General features: G+C 45.7%; 1 long non-coding RNA gene across 1 annotated transcript; it reads right to left on the bottom strand.

Moving 5' to 3' along the window:
* Positions 1–543: 543 nt before the first annotated feature.
* On the bottom strand, positions 544–15,316 carry LOC117874165. Its single transcript, XR_004644912.1, has 3 exons — positions 15,065–15,316; positions 3,679–3,959; positions 544–2,929 (listed from the first exon to the last, which is right to left on the bottom strand). It is a non-coding gene; the product is annotated as an uncharacterized LOC117874165 (long non-coding RNA).
* Between the last annotated feature and the right edge of the window lie 1,531 nt (positions 15,317–16,847).

Genomic DNA, 16,847 nt, shown 5'->3' with positions numbered 1-16,847 from the left:
ACTTGGTCCTGCTAGTGAAGGTAGGGGGCTGGACTCAATGACCTTTCAAGGTCCCTTCCAGTTCTAGGAGATGGGATATCTCCATTAATTATTATTATATGTACATACAGCACCTAGCACAATGGGGTCCTGGTTTGAGCTGGGGCTTATAGGCGCTGCTGTGATATAAATAATAAAAACAAAACAAATCAAAACATCAGTTGAGCATCTGGCTCAATGGGCCTCAGTCACACCTGTATCGCTGCAGTTTTACCCTGCTGGACCTTCGTTGAAATCGATGAACTTCCACCAGTGTAAAACTGGAGTAACTCAGTGGTGACTCAGATGCTCTGTTTTTTACCCCATGCCAGACACTTACTGCAGGTGGGACTACACCAATTTACACGCGCTGAGGATGTCCTGGAGCAATGCATTAGTTCACATTTAAACTTGCGGCTATAAAGAGGTATAATATGTTTATATGTCTTTGAATGACACATAGACTAAACTTCAAGGTATTAAAACAAGAGTCACCATAACAAATACAGACATTGAGAGGCAAACTGAGATGGTATTTGGGAATTTAATAAGAAATACATACAGCAGCAATAACATCAGTTAGTTACATATTTTCTACAATGCTTATACCTACCATAGACGACTTCTGGGATTATTAAAATAAGAAATATGAAGATTAATACATACCAATTAATTTATCATTATCCTAAATTGCAATGGGTTTACTCTAACCTTGTTTCATATTTATGTCCTCAGTCTGAAACTGGAATCACAGCCAAAACATCACGTTTATTCTAATTCACTCTATGTAACACATATTTACTCAGGTTTCTTCTTTCCTTCCAGCTGAAGTGAGAGAAATCATTTTTGTTCTGATAATCTTTACATTTAAAAGATGTCTAGAAAGGAAGTGCGTCTCAAGAAGTATCTCTGTAGAGTGCAGTGAATTGCTCTGTTATACATATTGGGCCCAATTCTCATTTACAGGAAGTTCCACTTCCACCACGCTGGCAACGTAAATATGCCTTAAAGCACCGGCTGCGGGAAGGGATAATGTATGCACACGTCAGTAAGGCCATTTCACACTCCCATAGAGGTGTAAAGATATCTTAGTGTCCACAAGAACTTACATCCTGCATGCAGTCAAAATGTATATGAGATTCCATTTTGTATTTAGTCAATTTTCTGGATTGTTAACAGCACGCTTTATTACAGAAAAATCACATTTTAGACCAGTGTAGGCATATTTCTGTAATATCTACACATGCTGTCCTTTCTAGCAGTTTGCAGTAGCATGCCTGGTTTAAAATGCATTACACAATTAGAGATTGTCGCTGCATGTAGTGATCATGTCAAATGTATTTCAAATGCATTTATGAGCAGAACCTTAAAGTTTAGAAATACATTTCATGTCCCAGGGAGACACCCATAATATTACTGCATGAACCCAAGAACACAAAGAGACACATTAAGTACCCTATGTCACGTCAGTTGTCAATTAACTGAACAGTCTGGGCTGAAATTAGTCTGACTGTAATAAAAAAAGCATTTACGAGATTAATGTCTGCAGTACAGAAGAGAGCAGAGATATTAAAAGGAAACATATGTGCACTAAAAACAGTTACTTAATTCAAGTTCCTACTGTTCATTTTGAAATCACACAAAGGATATTAATAAGACTGTCACTTTTCCTAGGTAGCCCTTCCTTTAAATGATGAAAGCAGGAGGCATTTCTACAAACACAAGCTGTTTCTTTTCTTTTCCTAGGCTGAGATACTGGATGATGGGGCAATAAACACATTCATATCTTTGCTGCTGACCACTTATTACTTTTTAGACTGATAAGCCTCTATTTTCAACTAATTTAAGGGCTGGGAATGGCTGTGGTGAAGATATGTCAATACAAGGCTTCCTGGAAACACTAAAGTTGATTCAAACAGCAAACATGGAAGTAGTATTTCTATAAAGTGATACTTTTTCCCCCCCACAGAGAAGGACAAACAGTGATAAAATTCACTAGGGCAGAAAAGAACTTAGCAGTAAGCTATTCTGCTGGGAGCTAGGGGACCCAATCCTTTCTACTATTTGAAGTCAATGGGAGTTTTGTTATTGCCTGGGTGTGTCAGGGTCGGGTCCTCGATGGCAGAATAATTCAACAATGCTGCATTTCCAAGACATCTTACTAAAAATGAACCCCACTGGAGGGATGGAATGGCAAATGTAACCATCCATCATCTGCACTGAGGAAAACGTTCTATATCCCAGGTTGTGTCACATGCTGTCTGGACACGTTTGTGTTGAATAGTTCTGATTGGGCTCATCTACAGTGTCCTCCTTTGTTATCTCTCTCTTCCTTTCCCCTCTAGGGGTTTGCAGGTTTGGGTTGGTGTGTAGCCCCATGCCCGGTATTGCAGCCTGGTGCTGGATCTACGATTGCTATGCATCAATGACAATTGGGGCACCGTTCTCAAATGGAAAACATCATTGGGTTCTAGCCTGATGCCAGCCTGCAGCTCCCAGAACAATGTCTCTTTGGGGGGGTTTCTGGTGCAAATGGCGACACCAAGCAGCCCCGCTCTGTATGAGTCGGTGTAAGGTTCACAATGTAGTTCTGTTTAGGCTGACAGGAAAATTAAATTAAACGAGGCTCTCACTCATTGTCCCCGGTTAACAGGCTGGGGGGAATGGTGGCTCTCCAGGGAATAAGGAGAGAAATCCGAGAGAACGTGGGAATTGAGTGAAAACTATTCCCTGGTGAGTTCCCTGCTGGTCCCTTTACAATTCCACATCCTCGCTCTGCTCTGAGGCCGACTTACTTGCACAGAGAAGAAAAGGGAACTCAGCAGCCATCACTGGGGTGGGGGGCACAGCTCCCAAAACCCAGCCCCTCAGCTGTCTCCTCTCCACTTTGCTGTGAAGGTCCCAAGGATTCCTAGGAGCAAACACAGGTTAGGTGGATTCTATGAATGTCACCGCCACAGATCTAGGGAGACTCCCACCTGGAGGGGTGGGGGGTTGTGCGGGGGTTGGGGTTGGTTTTGGTTTGTTTTGGGGTTTTTGTTGGTTTGTTTGGGGGGGTTGGGGTTGGTTGGTTTGTTTTGGGTTTGGGGGTTTTGGTGGGTTTATTTTGGGGGTGGTTTTGGAGGGGCAGTTGGTTGGTTTGGGGGTTGTGGTTTTTTGTTTTTTGGGGGGGGTGTTTGGTGGGGGGGTGGTTCATTGTTTGTTTTTCGCTTTTTATTGACAAAGCCTTTTGGCAGCTGACGGTCTGTTCTGAGAAGAAAGAAGGGCTTTTTTTGTTTGTTTTGTTTTGCAGGTGGCAATTACCATTAAGCTTTGGAGTGGAAACTAGACTGTCCCAAACTCGGTAGGAGCAGGGGGCTTCTGGAAGGAGACCCAGAAGAGGGGCTCAGCAAATATTTAAAACTTTTACTATGTGACAAAATTGGGGGGGGGGGGGCTGGGGGAGCTGGAGTGGACTATGGGATGGGGGAGGGAGCCGGAAAGGATCCGTTTTCTCCAGTTCTGAGAAATGATCGTATTTTGTTAGTGCCGATTTCCCAAAGAGGTTGGGAGGGAAGAGGAGGGTGCGCATTCAGAGATGTCATCCAAATTAAACCAGTGTCCTTTTATTGAAACAATAAATCATACATGCGCTTTAATCTCTTGGACTGCTCCGCTTACATTCGCTTCACTGTATTCCAAGTGCCGGCTACGCTTTTACACGAGTCTTCATTCCAAAACGGGGTCGCGTTTGCAGAGAAATTCCCTTGTCTTCGGCAGAATGGCTTGTGTCGGGTTTTATCACAATGGGAGGGACCCGATCCCTCACCCAGGGGCCGAGCCTGGAACCACTCCCAGGATTTCAGAGTACATCAAATTGCTGGAATCGGGGGAATTCACACCAGTAACCGGTGTGACTGAGAGGAAAACCAATCCTTCCTTCTCTTCAGCGGGAGGTTAGCCTGAAATAAAACCCCAAAGTCAGGCGCTAATGTAGGGAGTGGTGGGAAGGAAAGACCGGTTTAGTCTGTGGCCAAGTAGTTCTGGAGACATTGTGATATCTGGCTAGATCCTCCAGTGAAGGGTATTAAATAATTCTGTATTAATAAAACGAATGCAAGCTGTGTTGCACCTCTGGCTTTGCTAGATACGATTTCAAAACTGGGCATTTCATTATCCGTGCCAGATTATTGTTTTAGGATGCACCCCTTGGCTCCCTTCCGTCTTTCCCACGATTTTATTTTGCCATCCAAATTTGGCTAACAAAGTTTTTTCCAAACAAAACCCATTGTTTTGGTAACTCCTGTCCTGTGGATTGTTGTCCAATGAACGGCAATGGGGGAAATCCATTGTTGTCCTCCTTCTCCAGCCTCTACCATTGCAGTCAGAGGACCAAATGGGGGATTCCCCCCGCGAACTGGGTGTGCGGCAGGATCCGTGGAGGATCTACCTGAACAAACTTTTGTGTGCGGCAAAAGACACCATCCTTGTAACGTTTTTGTGTGCACTTACCAGCCTAAATCTGACAGCTGTTCCCGAGGCAGGGGGTGGGTTTACTGCACTGTACTGTCAGTATAGCTTTCCCGAGCCAAACTAGAGGGACATGGGGGGGGGGTAACTCTACATGGGGAAAGCTCCCCTCCTGGTGTGATCCTGGGGGTGAGAATCGCGGAGCGTTCTGTGCTTTTCTGGCTAACTTGGGTAACTTTCGCAGGCTCACCCGTTCTCCAAAGTGCCTGTTGACATGAGGGTGAGATTCCTCTGTCATGGGGGGAAAGAAAAGGGGAACAAAAAGTTCGTGTGGGAAAATAGAGAGCGGTTTAAAATAGGTCGGGTCCCCGATCTCCTTTCCATTTCTCTCTAGGAGGCAATTCTCCCAGGTCAGCTGGTGCTTGTGTTTTAATGCGATTTGCATTTGCTAAAAACTTTTTGAACATTCAATTTCATGCTTGGCTACACCGGTAAATACAGTGCCACGTCACCCGCCTTTCGCCCGGCTGTAATGAACAAGCAGAGAGATGCTTATTTAAAATCACGTTTCCAGCGAAAGGCATTACCCGGGTGCTATCAGCAGCCTCCACCTGAAATAGTTTTGCAAGACGGAGCGTATCTGAATTGCATTGTCCTCCGCTCATGCACGGCGGGACACTTATGCGCCGAGCTTTGTACGGGGCTTCCTAAGGAGATTTTGATCCCTTTTTTTTTTAACCGTTACTTTGCCGAACGCTGGGGTTGGAGTTGCGCTAAACGCGCACGAACAGACACACACCCCAAGTACAACTGAGCAAAGATCAAACTCGCTCTTACTGCCTCCAGATTGCATCCAGTCCCGGGCTACTGACTCAGGCGATGAATTCAGGGACTCGGGGCTTCACCCCGTTGAAGTCAATGGTAAAGCGCCCCTGGACTTCAGTGGGGCAGGATCAGTCCCTAAATTACTAATGTCCCGTATCCTGTAACGGGATCTGCTGGAACAATGGGGCCAGCGGGTCCCGGTGCAGGATTCTGGTCTGGATTCTTTCCTTCAACCCCGACCCGCCAGTCTGTCAAGACACATTTGAAGTTCGGCTTAACATTAATGGACTTGATACAAGTGTGTGTGTGTGAGAGAGAGAGAGAGAGAGATACAAAACACGCACGTGTATTGGGATACCTATGCGCACAGATTAGTTTCTTTCTGCGTGTGTATAAGGCCAAAGATGAGGGGCTGCTTAAATGTTTTGATCTCTGTTTAATAGCCCTGGGTGGCAGTTTCCCGCAGTCCTGGATTTGTTTTGGCTGGAGGGGGGGGTTGTTTGGTGTTTTTTTCCACGTGAAGACAGGCGAACGCCCGGCGTTGTACCTGACACATAGAGGCCGCCTCGAAAGCACCTGTGCAAAAAAGTCCCGCACAATGACGCGGCGCGAACAATCCTTCACCTGCCCCGGTGTCATCGCCAGGAGAGGCGAGCGACGGGACGTTCTGTCCGATTAAACAATAACCTGATGGGCTCACTCCCGTTCTTCTCCTCGATCAGTGGGACTCCCCGTGGGAGTAAAGACCTACATTAGGTCAGGTCTGGATGGATTCCTAATTGACATCTGTGCCCGGCCGTTTGTGAACTAAACTCTGCTGACCACTGTCCGTTCCTGCGCAGGGCTAGACTGTGTCAGGTCCGGAATGCTGCCGGGTGAAACCCTATTTTGAATCGCTTTTCTATCCCAAGGCTCGGCGAACCTGGGAGCTGCGCTACCGGGGTCTTTAGAGGGGTTAAATGAAAGTGGGAAGTAGTCAGAAAAGACCCTTAAAGCCAAAGCCAGGAGTTAGGACGTTTCTTGGTTCAGTTTTAACTCCAGAAGCGGTGACAACTGTGACGAATAATGTACTCCTGCTTTCCCCTCCAAGTCTGGCCATAGACAATTATTGGCAGCAGGATCGGGCCCCGTATTTCCCAACAAAACTCCCCAGCAAATCCATCCCTGGCAAAGAGAATTTGTTGGCTGGGAGGAAACAGTGCAACTGTCTTTGAAACTCATTCCCGTCAAAAGAAAGTTTATCCGGAAGAAAAGAGAAGTGACTCCTAAGGAACCCTTCCCCTATGTTCTGTCACAGGTCCCTGCTTTTTGCATTGCGTGAAATAATGACTGAGGGATAAAAACTACTCAATCCCAACTGGCTTTATTCATCACGCGGCGCTGATTATTGCTATTATCGATCATAAGGGAAATAATTCCGGCCATCACGATGTATTCCTCGCAAGAGAAAAGTGGGAGGAGGACCTACTTTCGGATGTGCTAGCAATACATTTCTTTGATTAATGGATAGAAAATCCATCCATCCATCTAAGCTATTAATACTATGGTTTAACTCCCTTCTATATAAAACTAGACTGTAGCCCACATGTCCTCACTCGGATTTAGCTACTTTCTTGATTTCCACCGGTACAAGTATCAGTTTCTGTCCCGGGGAAAAGGTTTCCTCTTCCTCGGGTGATTGTTTCTATTTCTGGCACTCATCCCACTAGCGATCTGGGGGCTCTTTTTTAACACAAAGCTCCTGTCTGATTTCAGGGGTGTCTCTCTCTCTTGCAAAAACGGAGGGCACCCTTATGTCCTCCTCGCTGCTTCCATTCCTTCCGGGATTTTCCCCGCGTGCCCGTCTCTCCCCAAAGCGCGTAAAGCAGAAAATGTTGCCCTCAACTTTCATGCGAATGTCCCTGCTCCATTGTCGATCCTTGCAGTTACGCAGGTGTTGGGGACTTACGATGCGGGATCGTCAGTAAGAAGTCACCGTCTATAAACAACCATCCTTGGGCAAAATGTCAAGCTGGTTCTCTGCGTTTGGGGGGCAGCTAATTAGTAGGGTGGAGAAGGACATCCAGGGCAAAGCATCTAAACCTCCCGAATTTAGCATCGCTCTGCAAAACAGCTGTAGGGACACTTGAGGGGGTCCTAAAAGCAAAAGCCACCGCAACTTCTGTTTCCTCCGCTGTTCACTTCTCTTTCCAAGAATCCGTTTGTGCCGGTCCCCCACCCCTCTCCCTCATCGGATCTACTACTTTGTTCTTGGTCCCTTTTACATGTATTTCAGCAAGCAAACGAGACCCAGGTGCATGCAGGCTGAAAGTGAGCGAGGCCGCGATTCAATGGGGTGGAGAGGGGGACAAGGGCAGGTTAGTTTTCGTTGTTGACAAAGGAAGGGCAGAATCTAAACACCGCTCCAGACAATCAATGGACCCTTGTCTCCGGTTACAGAGCCGAGCTCTCTAAATGAGTCTGGCATGCTGATAACGGCAGGTTAGGCACCTGAGATAAACTCCGTCCAATGGCTTGATGGCGCAGGAGATAGAAAAGGATCTGGGGCTGTGGAGAGGCGCTTTGATTTGCCTATAAAAGAAAAAAGATCGGTGCACAGTCTAATTGACAGGAGCGCAGTTGTCATTGTACCCCGGTGCTTATTTGCGGGACTGATTGTCATTACAGGGCTGGGCGAGGAGCTGTTTGCCCTATAGCTCGTTCCTTTGGCGTGCCTAGGACTTCTGAAGGGCCGGCACAAAAGCTATGCCTAGCGATTCCCCTCCGGACAGTTTCCGCTTCAAAAGCTTTCGGTCATGTTGCGGGTAGTGGGGACAGCTTGGGGTTTCGGGGGTACCTGCTGAACTAGGGGCAGCTCTGAGTTTGGGTTTCCGGGCCAGAAAGGTAACGCGAGCCCTCCTGGGCCAAACAAAACAGTCGAGAGGTGACAGTCCAGCTTGGGGGATCTGATGGGGAACACGCTAAATCAATGGCAATCATGTCTTGATTGCCAAACCTCCAGAAACTATTCGGAAGGGAAGCCCCCTGTTTAGCGACACTGTTCTGATCCGAAGCGATCAATTTTTAAATGGATTCCCCTCTTCTCTGCCGCCCTGGCTGACGTCTTGAATGACACCGGGTCAATGTGTTGGTCTAATGATCTCTTCCTCTTGCAGGAACACCGCCAGCATCTAGCAATGGGAAGCCCCCGGTTCGCTTGCCCTAGCTGGCTAAATAGCTCTCCTGGGCGCTTTAAGGTCCCGGGGAGTTTGTGAAGCTGCAGGAGGAGGTTGAATAGACGCGGCCACCCGCGGGTTTGCGTTTGATTTTGGAAGCTGGGGGCTCCTAGGTATGACCGCCAGATGCACGCGCAAAGTCTCTCCTGGTTTCCAAAGCGATTAATGCCGCAGCCCTTATTTAACGAGTCTTCCAGGTGAGGGTCAGGCAGAGTTCACTGGGAGACACCTCTCCCGTCGCTTATTAAAGCAGCCTACAGATTCCATCATTCCCTGCGCGCACGGATCGACCACATTTTCAGATCTAAGAACCCCCCCACACACACTTCCAGTGCGCTCTCCAAGCCCCGCCAGATGTTCCCCAGCTGCTGCGTTCAGCTGAGTGGGTTTTTTTAGCTTGCCATCTACAATATTTTCAATTCCACATACACACACAAAAAACCCCAACCCTGCACATCAATAAATAAAGGAGAGGAGAGATCTGGAAAATAAGAGCGGTTTATGAGCGAGGGGGAGAGGTTTGTTTTGGTTTTTTAAAGGCTAGTTTTGATGCCTTTCCAAAAAACAGCAGCGGGATAAATAGACTGTATCAATAAATAATAAAAAACAACCTGATTATTCCACCCCCTAGAACTTCCAGCCCGAAGCAAATTGTGGCTTGTCAAAGCCTGGTGTTCTGTCTGGGACTCGGGAATGGTTAGCCACAGCAGAAACAACGGGAGCTTGTGTTTTCAGCGGCCCTCTTCTGTTTTGCATATAGTGGACCTCCAAGTTACAGTCACTGCTAGAAAGTGGATCTATACCTCGTGACAGCACCGCATTATTTCCAACCGACTGACTCAGGAACCAGGTGGCACAGGAATCAAAAGGCGCCCCCAGATTTTTGTCCCTGATGCCGGTGGGGAGGGGAATAGTGTTTAAATATACAGCAATGGAGGTATTTACAAATAAGGTCATTAATGGGGACACGCCATTCGAACCTTCAATAGCATCATCTGAATTCTTCAGGGCTGACCCAGAGGCCGCTGAAGAAAATTTTGACAGTCCTGTCGAGTTCACTGATCTTTGACACAAGCGCTTTTCAGCCCTAGGTCTCAAAGCGCTCGAAAGAAGAAGAGCCAAATCGTTAGCTCCGTTTTATAGATGGGGAAACTGAGGCAACCTGGGGGGGCCACACGGGGGGAGTCGGTGGCTGAGCCGAGAATAGAATTCGGTGTAAGGATTGCTCGTCCTTGCAGGGAGATCTAGGAGACCTTTAACACATAAATACGGGATTCCAGATAAGGTGAGGAAGGACACTATGAAATGCGGTGTGAACAGAAGAACAAAACATGAAAACGAATTTACTCCAGTGTCCTATTCTTGCCAGCTCAAAAACTGAAGCGACCTGCTAAGTCATGAATTTTAAACACAACCGAATACCCGCGGTGTTCACCCTTCTGGTTTCATATCATGCTATTTCCCAAAGCAACAGGGTTTTTCGGGTTGTTTTAATGTAATTGCCATTAGAAGCAGCAACCCTGGTACCATCTCTTTTTCTACTTCCGCAGAAGCCTGCATTGAGATCCAGGGAGATTTCGCCTTTAAAACGGATGGCAGCATGTCCTCGTGTGAGGATTTTAAATGTTAAGTTTCTCTAGTCATATCCCAGTGTAGTCTTTGAGGTGAGATTAATGCTTAACTCAGCAAAACTGTGATTGGAAAAACTCTCCTGTGTTATATGAATTTAGAAATGGTTTTAACTCAGATTGTGTATGCTTATTATCAAGGACGTTAGGTTTAAATCCCTGTATTTTAAAATTACGATTTAAAAAAAAAAACAATTTTTTCCAGTGCCGTAGATTCATTAATATTTTGAACGGATAAATCATCTGTAGCGAACGAAAGACAGACATTCTGCATTTAACTTCTTCTATATTCTCCCTTTGCCATATTAATTGGAAGTTTATTTCCTGAGTTGTCTTACGCTTTTACCGACATTCTAACGAAATGTCTTCTTCAAAAGGAACTCTCCTTATTTCCAGAACAAAATCAAACCTAGCAATGTTTTTGTTGTGCTTATTTCAACTCCCATCCTCCCAAATTGCAAAATGACTTGGAATCCTAGACTCATAAAGTTCACACGTCCGATTCGACGTGCAATCAGGTACCATGTTTCTCCGGATGAATCGTTTTCCGAATGTTCTCCACAACAAACCATTTCCGTTGCGTTGACTAGTTCATGAATATTACCACACCCCCAGGAAAGCAAAATGCAAAGGCGCTCTTGAAAAAAATGCCCCCAATAGAAAAATAGAAATTGCGTACTCCTTTTCCAGAAACCATTTTTAGCTCTATTGGCGAGGAATCTCTCAAGAAAATAACAGGGCAGCAGACTATAAATCATCAAATGGCACGCTGTTTAATATTTACTTATTTGAAGGTTATACACTGCATAGGTAGCAAACTTGGAGGGTTTGCAAAAAGAACAGGAGTCCTTGTGGCACCTTAGAGACTAACAAATTTATTTGAGCATACACTCTCTCCCATACCTGGTTTTAGGCGGTTTACGGATCAATATACCATGGAGGAGAAGCGAGCTTCTCCCCACCGAAATATCGGATTAGGAATATTTCTAGAAGAAAGAGGATAATGTGAACTGACTTTAGCCTGCAATAATCCAAAGCAGAATTACAGCTTGTAAAATAGGTCTCCATCAGTCTCCCAGGAGACCGGCTCAGCCTCTACTTGGGTGTTCCACTCCTTGTTACCCCGACAATAATTAGTCTCATCTTACCCCCACGGTTTTTTTAAGATTATCAATAAATGCATTTTTTGCATAGAATTATAAAAGGCCTGGCGCGGTGGTTTCCCTGACTGTTTAGAGCGCAACACACTTTGCGAAAGTTTGACACAAGAGGTTCACAGCAGAGACCCAGGCAGTTCTCTTTAAAAGTTGGAAGTGTGACTTTCTTATCAAACTGCTGGATATGTCATCTTCTTTGTGCTTTGATGTCTGGTGTCTTTTGAGACCATCTCTGCATGTCATTACCAGGCTCAAACAATTAAAGAGGTGGCTTTTTTTTTTTTTTTGGACGGGAAATAAGAAAAAAAAAAGTGCTGGACACAACTAGATGATTTTTGGCCTCAGATCTTAACTCTGAAGAGTGAAACTCACTATTAAACTGGCTTTTCATTTCTTAAATAGACAAGTTAAATACACGGAGCGCTGCAGATATTTGGGGCCTTAGATGTTCACTGTGGGGTAGTGAAACTCGTGATTAAATTCATAAATAGACACGTTTAAGTACATGGAGCCGTGATTTTAGCGAATTTTATCCTCTGGGATGATTTCGGCCGTAGAGAGCTAACCATGATCGCTAGAGAAAGTCATTATTACACTTTCAACTGATTTTTCAAAGCAGGCGACTTTGAATACTTTGATTACTAGGCAACCACGCTGCAATACAGAACTCGATTTTTGCCTTTAATCTAACGGTAGTGATTAGAGAAATTGACTTTGCATCTTCAGACAAGTTTTAATGTAACCTAGGCCCTTTTGGCTGGATGAGCTGAACGGACTTTAGACTTCACAAAAGCGATTAAGTTTGATTGGACGGGCCCTGTACTCCCCCCCCCCCCCCAAAAAAAAAAAACCATTCCCCCTGATCCTGGAGTATAACCAGTTCGGAAGGCTGGGTGGAAACAGGCGTTAGCTAGCGGGTCAGACAGAGTCCCGGATCTCTGGTGCCGTTTCATCCAGCGGGGATACAGTCTGGGGGAGGTGGGGGCTGGAGAAGGCCTCGGATTTTGTTCGCTGGACTATGCAAACCCGGGAGGGCCTGGCAAGCCGTGTCATTAAACCGAGTTACAAAGTTAAAGGGAAAAGGTTGCACTCGCCTGGGGTTGCCATGGCCCTGCAGACGCGTCACCCTGTGATGTCCCCAGCTAAAGGCATTCGGGGCCTGCGCTGTGACATTTGAAACCCCGCTCCTCTTATTCTTCTCTTCTTGTGAGAAGGGGAGGGGGTGTCGGGCAGGGAGAGGGGCGGGTGAAAAGTGCCTTCTCCCCCTTTGATTGATCAGAGTAACCTTGCACATTGGCAATCCAGTTGGGGGCGGGGGGGGAAGGAAGTCCATTCTTTTTGCTAGAAGAAATGAAAATGTGTGTGTGGGGGGGGTGCACCTGAGGTGTCTTGTCAAGTCCTCTGTGAATTAGGTGCATCCGCGTGCGCCCCACTTTGGAAAGGTTATGCTGGTGGAAACCTGTTTTATTTGGGGGGCGGGGCGCAATGAGTCCATTCTTTCTCACCAGAAAAGGAGGCTGGGGCGGCGGCTTTCTTGAGGCGAGGGGCCTCTCACACTGATCCCACCGCAGGCCCCCACTAACTCAGGCTGTTGGGACTCCGAGTCAGGGAGCAGCCGATGGCCCCCTCGAAACGCCGCCGGTTCTGAGCGCTGTCACCCAGCCGTTCTCTGCGTCTCTTCTCCTACGCGGCGCGAAGCGAGGATGTATTTATTTGTGTAGTATTAATAAAAAAAAAAAAAAACAGGGGCCGAAGTGGGGGAGAGCCTCGACACGATAAAGATCAGGCGCGTAAATTGGCCATTTGGCAGATTAGATCTCTTTAAAACGCTAGCTTTCTTTCCAAAGTACCATTGCATTAAGGGACCGCCTAGCTGTGAACCAATATCACAAAGGCCATTCCCTATTTAATTCAGTCCTGGAGTGGGCTTGACTTGAGGTTAATTCCCCCCCCACACACACACACACACACACACATTCACACACCCCCGCGCGCCCCCCAGCAAAGGATCCCAAGTTCAGTACGTGGATAGACACTCATTTAATGACAACTAATTGAGGAATCCGAGGAGCAGCATTACGCGTGGAACGGGGAGGTTATTAATTATTTAAAAACCATTAGCCTCTCTGTGTGTCCTGCCCAGATCTCATCTCGTTCGGGAAATATAACCTGTCACATCCGTCAGAGCGAGGGGGAATCAGAAGCGACTGGCCCCTTCGCCTCCCTTTTCACGTGGAACTTATTCATTGCCATCTCACGTGGGAGCTGGGTTAGAGAAAAACCCCGGGCTGCCCCCACCGTTTTCAGAACGATACCACACTGGCCTCTTTGTACCGGCGATCTGTTGTGCAGGGTGCCCGAACACCCCGTGTAAGCCGCCTTCAATGTCTCACCCATCTTGCTTCGGCATGAAATGAAATCCGTTTGCCAAAGTCAGATAGCGGCTGCAAAAACCGCTTGCAAACGCGCAGCTCCTGGAACCCGTTCGCAAGGGGATAAAAGAGATCCCCGAATCTTGCTTTTCTCTGCGCCTCGATTTTTAATAATAAATCCTTCCTATTTCCGCTTGGGAGAGAAAAGACACATACTAGCGACCTGGAAACCCTTTTCTGCAAGCTCCAAGCACCCTGGCTCCTAGGGGCACCTCAAACACCGCTTTAAAGAGTGGCGCTTGCGAAGGCTATTTTTAATGTGGTCAATTCTGTTTCTGTGGGATTTATTGGAGGACTCCCCCCTCATACCAGTTAAAATCGATTTTCCTGATATCCTCTGTCAGGATAATTCAATGCATATGGATTTGTATATCCTAAGAATGAGAATACGTTAAACAGTTTTAGAATCTCCTTTGCCTTTTCATCTATGGTAAACTCTATTACATTGATATTCATATCTAGTAAACTCTATTACATATGCACGTATGCCTAACACGAATTCCTTTAAATTCACCACCACGCACTGAAAGTTATCACCGAGTAAACTGAGGGCCGGTGTCGGGTCTGTACAGGCATTTCTCGGTTGTGCCTTGCCTGAAGTTTTCATAAACTGGCAGGCTTCAGGAGTGCCCGTGGAAATGCATGCTCGGATTTTCTCTATACAGCTTTCATCCCGTAAACCTGTGTTTGGGATAACACATCCCAGTGTGTGGGTCGCGGGAGGGAGGATTCGAATAGCTCGGATGGGCATTAACACCAAAGAGCATGTTTTAGATCAATCAGCAGGAAAGAAAGCGAAGTGAATCGATATGAAAACAATTCCGTGTGCTATAAAACTCAGTCGAATGCAACAGAGCCCCGCTTGTCTCGGATGGAGCTGGCTACGGCGTGGTTTGTTTTCCGGGAAAGAACTCGCAAATGAAATGCGAGCAAGACTCGCGGATTTTCAGCGGATTAGTCCCTGTGAAATCAGTTTCTTGTAATGAACTGTCCATAAACTGAGCCGTAGAAAGACCCTGTGTAGGTTCAGGTTTTCCCTGCTTCCTCCTCTCTTGCCCCCCAGTCGGGAGAGTTTCCTTTTAATTGAATTTAAAATTTTAAATTGTAAATTGTAATCAACTACTACTTAATACACAACAATCCTTCCAAGATCATTACGCGTGGGGTATTCCCTGTTTCAGCCTCCTCCACTTCAATCCAAGAAATTAGAGATGGCAAAAGCCCTATTCGATTCCCGAGGATCGCCCCCCTGTTTATCTCGCTGGGTTTAATTGGAGGGGGGGGTAGAAATGGGGAAGCTGGAGATTGGAATTAAAAAAAAAGTGATGGAAATCACCTACCTGCTGCCCCCTGAGCTGCACATGGCGATGACAATCCAGCATTAAGCAGCCTCGAGCAACTGCCACTACTAGTGGCATCGCGGCATTTATTGGAGCTCAAATTGTGCGACTGTTGACTTTAGCACAAAGCAAAGATTTCACTGCCCGCTAGTTTAAAAATGAATATTTTACCAAGATATCGATCAGCTTTATAAAATTCAGTTAAGCACAATGGCTCGAAAGGGAAAAAAAGCGGAAAGGGACCGCACTCTAATATCTGTGTCAATTTGCCGAAGTATGACGTGGTGTTGAAAGTTTACCCTCCTGGAATTTGGATCTAGATTTTTTTTTTTTTTTGGTTGTTTAGTGACTTTTGTTTATTCGCCGATCACGGTTACTTAAACCCAGCAGCAAGAGCTTGGTGTGGTGGAGAAATAAATATATCGAGCGGGGGAGGTTGTTTGTTGGTGGTTGTTTTTTTTTTTTCCACCCTGGGTGTGTGCACGATCCATGGGGAAAGGGAGCGAAGCGAACAAGGCAAGACATAAAGGATCTGCTTCTAAAGCAGGCATCCAAATGACATCCTTTTTATGTATGCGGACAGAACTATATCTTATCTGCTGGGATCAGCGGAGTGAGAGACGCTAAGTAGTTTAAAACTACCATTTAACAATGGGCATGTGATACAGAACATAACAGGTTAGAGCATCGCAGACTCGCGTCATTGTTCCCAAATCAGCCTCATTCCCTGCCTCTATTCTCCTTCCCTACGGGAGCCTTTTATGTGATAATGAAACACATTTTATGCTTTGGTTCACAACGTGTGTGTCCTTGCAGTGCAGAGACGGACAGATTTCTGGCTGGATCCTAGTTTTGTTTTGTTTTTGGAGGGTTTTTTTCCACCCCCGCCCTCTTTCTCTTCCCCTGAACAATGCCGAATTTTAAGAAGGATTTGAATGTTATTTTGGGCCGCAGATCTATTACTCCTTAAACGCGTGGGAAAACAACAAGTGGTTGGGAAACGGGGTGAATTTATTGCGTGAAAAAACATTTCAGCACCGGGATGCGTTTTAATCAAGCACAGGTCTTGCTTTCAGGGCGAAATGTTTGCTGGGTTCAGACCACCAGAAGCTGTTTTTAAAAAATAGCACCTCCTTCTTGGTTTGTAAAATAAAACTTGTAGGTCATTTGATTCTACTCTCTGAAAAACAAGTGACCACAGTGTGTATATTAGATATGATTTATTCCCTACACAATGTCATTTTTATACGGACCTGTAGTGCTGCGTGTCTAGATACAGACGTAACAGTACTCACACAAACACTAATTATATTGTAATCAGATCCACGAATCTCTCATCTATTGGTATGTAACAAATCAACAACTAGACGGAGTTTTTTCAATGCAGCGTCGATTATTTTTCTTGAAACCCTGTCATATTACTTGGTTAAACCTTCCATGTGTATATGGATATTTCTGGATATGAAAATTGCAAATCTACCCTAGGTGAACGTTATTTTTCCCCTAACAAGTAAAATATGTGAAGAAACATATAGACTGTTGGATAGGTAAACTACACAAGTCTGGGAACATTTTTTCCCCCACAAAATATGCCATACATGAAATCCACTGTATTTTCACAGGCGTCATTATAGTGAATATATTTTCACTCTCTCCACTGGTTCGTTCAGGGATCAAAGATTTGAAATTATACACACATACACTGCTCCTGTTAATTGTAGTGTGTGGATATGTATCTAGCAAACTGTTTTCATTATGATCCATAAATATTAACATTTTCATT

The sequence above is a fragment of the Trachemys scripta genome, chromosome 3, assembly GCF_013100865.1.
Source record: "Trachemys scripta elegans isolate TJP31775 chromosome 3, CAS_Tse_1.0, whole genome shotgun sequence".
NCBI classification, from domain to species: domain Eukaryota; kingdom Metazoa; phylum Chordata; order Testudines; family Emydidae; genus Trachemys; species Trachemys scripta.
The sequence above is the reverse complement of the archived record's forward strand: the minus strand, read 5'-3'. Positions and strand labels throughout refer to the sequence as shown.